The following is a 6,000-nucleotide window of genomic DNA, read 5'->3' as shown; positions in this document are numbered from 1 at the left end:
TTTTTGATAAGATAGAGCATGAAGCAATTCTAGAAATTCTAAGAGCCAAAGGTTTTGGTCAGAAGTGGGCAAAATGGATAGCAAGTATCTTGAACTCTAGCACGTCCCCACTCTTACTCAATGGTGTTCCTAGAAAGGTAGCCCACTGCAAGAGGGGATAAGACAAGGAGATCTACTGCCCCCATTGCTTTTTGTTCTAGCTGTTGACCTGCTCCAGTCAATCTTGAACAAAGCCAAAGCTCAAAACCTGATCAGACTGCCAATCCCCCTTAGATGCTCTACATACTTTCCTATAATTCAGTATGCACATGACACACTAATCATAATAGAAGCTTGCAGCAGACAGTTATGGACACTAAAGGCTCTTCTTCATAGCTTTGGTAAATCAACTGTCGTCAAGGTTAATTATGCAAAGTCACTGCCATCAACACAAGTGAGGAAAAATTAACCCATCTAGCAAGAACTTTCAATTGTGAAACTGGAAAGTTACCTTTTACTTATCTGGGTTTTTATGTGTAAATAGTTTCTGCATTAAGAGTTTCTTTTCAAGCTAGTGTCCAAAATATTTTAGGGTGCCCAAAATATGATAATTTAAAGCTAGTGTTAAATTTAGACGGGAAAGGAGAGAAATACAGGAACAAAGGGCACTGCCGCCTGGGGCGCACTAGCCAGAGCTCGGCACCGCTGCCTCTGGATCCATGACGCCGAGCACGGTGCCAAGATCCACAGCACCGAGCCGACGTCACGTCCACGCCATGCAAGCAGCTACGTCCACGTCACACAGAAAATGACCCTAGATCTTGGCGTCAATGACCATGGGGCCGAGATATGTAACATCGGCACCAATTGCTACGTTGCTGAGCTCAGAGTCTAGAAAATGAAAGAATACCTACAGGGGTTTATATGTGAATATTTTTCAAAAAAAGGACTAAAAAATAAAAAGATCGATCATGATGTTCCCACATCCTCCGATATTCACGGCTAGACGGAGGGATTTCTTTATCAGCTGATATTCAATGAAATTTCCGTTATATCTATGTGGTCTGATAAAATTAGATATCGGCCAAATTTTTCAGGTTTTTCCTGCTCCCATGCAGACAGCCCAAATTCAACCGCGCGACGGTTTCAATAGCGCATATAGTTCCTCCGAGCCTATCTGTAAACAAGTGATGTTTAATAGCTTAGGAATAGTTTCAAGTCAAATTCTATGAATTTGGTCCAATATTTCGAATATATCTTGCTTATCTTGTTTACGCTTGACCTCTGATAAATTTTTATTTCCGATAATGAAAACGCTGATGACTACCTGTGGCAAGAAGCGTCGACGGGCGAGAAGAGCCCGGCCGCCTTCATCGCGGTGCGCAAGCGGCCCTGGGGCAAGTTCGCCGCGGAGATCCGCGACTCCACGCGCAGGGGCGCGCGTATGGCTAGGCACCTTCGACGCGCCCAAGGACGCAGCGCTCGCCTACGACCAGGCCGCCTTCTCCGCGCGCGGCGCCGCCGCCGTTCCGAACTTCCCCGTCGAGCGCGTGCAGGAGTCGCTGGGGGCCCTCGCGCTTGCCGTCGCCAACGGGGGCTCCCCCGTCCTGGCGCTCAAGGGTCGCCACTCCAAGCGCAAGCGCAGGAGCAAGCTCTCTGCCACAAGCAAGAAGCAGCGTAGCGGGGCGATGGTCGTTCCCCAGAGGCGGCAGGAAGTGCCGTCCGCTCGGCATGATGGCGTGGTGGAGATCGAGGACCTCGGCTCCGATTACTTGGAGGAACTCCTCCGGGTATCGTCCGAGTGGCACTATTAGGAGTAATGGATATGCACCCGTCGATCGAGCAGAAGCTGCCAGGGCGATCCGTCGATTAGAGACTTAGAGTAGAGAACAGCTCCTTGCCAAGAGCTGGACATGGTCATGCTTCTACCTGTAATTTGTAGTTTTTCTTTTTTACCCCCCAACTAAAAGTCATGACTGCATTCTAGCTCCCCTACTGGTCCGAGCGAGCTTTCAAATATTTGTCCCACGTTTCATCCGTGAGTGTACTCCTAAGAGATTGAAGACGTGTATTAATTTCTTTGTATTCGTTTTTTCCTTGTTCTCTCTGTATCCTTTTTTTTTTGCATTTTGAGAACGAGGTTCACTATTTTGTCATATTGCACGCAATAAAACTTTGGGCAAATAAAGTGAGGAGCTTAATCCCTAATATTATAGGAATAATTTGTAGAGGTGACTACAAATATTTATAGAAGTGATTAGGACATCCGTCCCAATAAATGTCCATGCAGCCCGAGGCACGACGGCATGTCACGAAGCCCGCTTTTTTAGCCTGACTCGAGCACGGCCTGGCCCGGTATAGCAGGCCATGCCTAGGCCGTACCCCAGGCCCATGGGCTGGCACAGCACGGCCCGGCTTTTGAGGGTCAGCCCGACAGCGTTCCGCCACCCCCACTCCCCCACGGCCCAAGGCGACGGCCCAGCGGCTCTCCGCCTCCCCCTTCATATATAAGCGGCGCCGGCTCCCTCTCCTCTCCCTCACCAAACCCTAAATCATTCGGTCATCTTATTCCCCACCTAGGCACCCACCCGCGCCGCTCTGCCCTCTCGAGTCGCTCTCGCTCTCGCCTCGCCGTCTCTGGTGACCTCCCCCAACTCCGGTGACCTCGATTTGATCCGCCTGCCACCGTCGAGTCGCTCCCTTCTCCTCCTCCCTGATACCCTCCCTCTCTCCCCTCGACCCCTCTGGATCTTGGTGATTATGTGAGTTCTTATTACTATCTTCCCTCCGCCGTGGCTCGCCGTCCTTGCTAACGGTGTGTCGTCTTCTCTTGGGGGCCATCGCCTTCTCCAACACCGGGCTTCGGTTGCGCAGGTAAACCCTAACCCTAACCCTCTTCTTCTATCTTGATCTGTCTGACTGTTTCTGATTGTTCCTCTTCCTCCTTCATCTCTTTGAGCAGGTCGGTACCCGATGCTTCGTCCTCTAGCCATGGCATAGACTGAGCAAGGCGACCACTCGCACCGTTGAGGAATGGGACTAGAGAGGCCATGGCTGAAGACGATGGCGTCCTTCCACCAGGCCTGGCCCCCGAGGGCGAGAACGACGACGACACCCATGACGACGCTGCTGCGTTGCTCGGTATCGATCTCGGAGACGGCTATGCTCCGATCGATCTGGACATCGGCGGTGGTGAAGGGGCGACAGTGACTAGGACCACGGTCGGCTCCACCAGCTCTACTCCATCTGTTGCTGGTATTGATACCTCTATTGGTAAGCGTAAATATGCTGTGTGGGCTGATTTTGATGAGATCTATGAGACTGTGAATGGAGTTAAGATTTGTACTAAAGCTGCCTGTAAAATGTGTAAGAGTACTTTGTCTGCTAGATCTAGTGCTGGCACTGGTCACTTGAAGAGGCACCAGAAATATTGTAAGCAAAAAACTGATCAACGTGCTAGGGTTCTGTCTAGGCTTGCTTACAATCCTGATAGTTATGTGCATAACTGGGACTATAAACCTGATGTTGCTAGATCTGAGTTGTGTCGCTTGATTGCTAGGCTTGATCTACCATTAGGTATCGGTGAGGCAGAGGCCTAGGAGAAGTATATTGTTCGTTCTCATAACCCTAAGTTTGTTAAGGTATCTAGACAGACCACTACCAGAGATCTTAGTAAGCTGTTTACTGAACATCGTAATATGCTTAAGAATCATGTGTTGTCTGTTGTTTCCTCTGTTGCACTAACTTTGGACATTTGGTCTGGTAATGCTAAGGAAGACTTCATTACTGTTGTTGCTCATTATGTCAGTGCTGATCGAGAGTTACAGAAAAAGGTTATTGGTTTTAGGTTGATTGAGGTGAAACATACCGGTGAAAATATTGCTGAAAGAATTGCTTGTGTGATTGAGGAGTGTGGTCTGATTGATAAAGTTTTCTCTGTAACTTTAGACAATGCTTCTTCTAATACTAGGCCTATGAGTACTTTGACACCTCTGTTTGCTGGTTATTTGGGTGCTGATCCTTCACCTAAGCCTACAGATCCTTCTAGGGTTAACTATAGTCTTGTACATCAACGTTATGCTTGTCATATCATTAATCTGATTGTAAAATCTGGTTTAAAGCGGTTCAAACCTTACTTAGAAGATTTAAGATCTGCTATTAACTTCTTGAATTCCTCTAATCAAAGAATTGCTATGTTTAAGAACTACTGTACTGCTCAGGGTGTTAGACCTAGAAAGTTTGGCTTAGATATGGATGTTAGATGGAATGCTACATGCCTTATGCTTAAACACTTGGTTCCATATAAGGATATTTTTTTGTGTTCATTAATGCCAATTATGGGTCACAATTGTTGTCTACAAGGCATTGTCATGTAGGTGAGAAGATATTGGAGTTCCTAGAAATATTTTATGAAAGCATTGCTGTTCTTTCTGATGTTTATTATCCAACTAGTCCACTTATTCTGCACCATCTTCTTGATATTGCTTCACATTTGCATGCAAGTGAAAAAGATCAAAATCTAATGTCTATTGTATATCCTATGAAGCTTAAATTCCTTAAATACTAGCAGGACATACCTCTATTATATTCATTTGCATTCATTCTTGATCCTAGAGCTAAGATGAGAGGTCTATTTAATGTTCTGCAATTACTTAAATAGTACACTGGTTGCGATTACAGTTCATATTATGCTAATGTGAGAACTGAAATTTACAAGTTGTTTAACAAATATGAGAGAAAGTTTGGTGCAGCTAGGTCTCAAAGGGCTACACAGCCTGCAAGCCATATAGGTAAAAGAAAATAGGCATGAGGAAGGATCTTTGGAGGCCCTGGATCTAGTGTTGTTGGTCCTTCCCCTACCTCTGCCCCCACTTTATCTACATCTGGCTCTGTTATGTGTGAGCTCACAATTTATGTTGACAGTGACAATGTCACTGCATATGAGGATGATTTTGATTTACTTCTCTGGTGGCGTGACCACAAACTAACCTATCCAATCCTATCTATCATGGCTAGAGATATTATGTCAGTTTCTGTTTCTACTGTCTCTTCATAATCATGTTTCAGCTTAGCAGAAAGGATTATTGAGGAGTGGCGATGATGTTTGTTGCCTGAAACTGTGGAGATGCTGGAGTTAGGAGAAAGAAGGTTACAGTATGCTGTTGATAACCAAGAGTTGGAGGATTCCTTCAAGAATTTATATCTCGATGAAGATGAAGCTAGTACATCTGGGGGTGCTGCTGCTAGTCAATCTGGGGGTGCTACTGCTAGTACATCTAGGGGTGCTGCTAGTATATCAGGAGGTGCTGCTGCTGGTACATCTTAAGAGTTGAGACTTGAGACTTGAGAGTGTGATCTGTAACTGTAATATGTATCTATTTTCTATGAGACTTGAGACCTTTGAACATGTTTAAGACTTAATTAAGAGCTATGATGCACTCTTTTTCCCTTTCTAGGGTTTCTCACAAGGGTGAGTTTTACCTAGAAATGTTTTTAATGAGGCAACATTGCACAAACAACTTAGTTATCTTAATTGTCTCTCTTGTGCCTTTTGTTTTGTTAGATTTGGTCATTTGGAGTTGAGTTCAGTTTTGATTTGTGAATGTGAAATTTTGTGAGTGATCTGATTGAGTGATTGTGAATGTGAACTTGGAACTTGTAATCTGTGAACTTAGAACTTATAATCTGTGCTTGTGATCTGATTGAGAATGTCATATTTGCTATGTGTTGTATGAGATGAATTTTTTGAGGTGATTTAAGGGGACTGGGTTGTGGGCTGGCACGGCCCGCAGAATTGGCCATGCTCAATGGGCTAGCATGGCCCAACTACCAGCCCATAGGGCCATGCCTGGGCCATAGAGCAGGCACGGTGCACGATTCAGCACGGCCTGAGCATCACGTGTGTCGTGCCGGCCTGAACCCCAGCGGGTCGGGTCGGGTCTGGCCTAGGCCTATGTCGGGTCGGGCCGGCCTGGCCCGATGGCCATATATATCCGTGCCTTGGCCACCACGGTCTGGTTC

The 6,000-nt window shown here is 46.2% G+C and overlaps 1 pseudogene; it reads left to right on the top strand.

The window, feature by feature from the left end:
* Positions 1–787: 787 nt before the first annotated feature.
* On the top strand, positions 788–2,118 carry LOC136488908 (ethylene-responsive transcription factor 1B-like; annotated as a pseudogene).
* The last annotated feature ends 3,882 nt before the right edge of the window (positions 2,119–6,000 follow it).

This window comes from Miscanthus floridulus, chromosome 10 (genome assembly GCF_019320115.1).
Source record: "Miscanthus floridulus cultivar M001 chromosome 10, ASM1932011v1, whole genome shotgun sequence".
NCBI lineage: Eukaryota > Viridiplantae > Streptophyta > Magnoliopsida > Poales > Poaceae > Miscanthus > Miscanthus floridulus.
The sequence above is the reverse complement of the archived record's forward strand: the minus strand, read 5'-3'. Positions and strand labels throughout refer to the sequence as shown.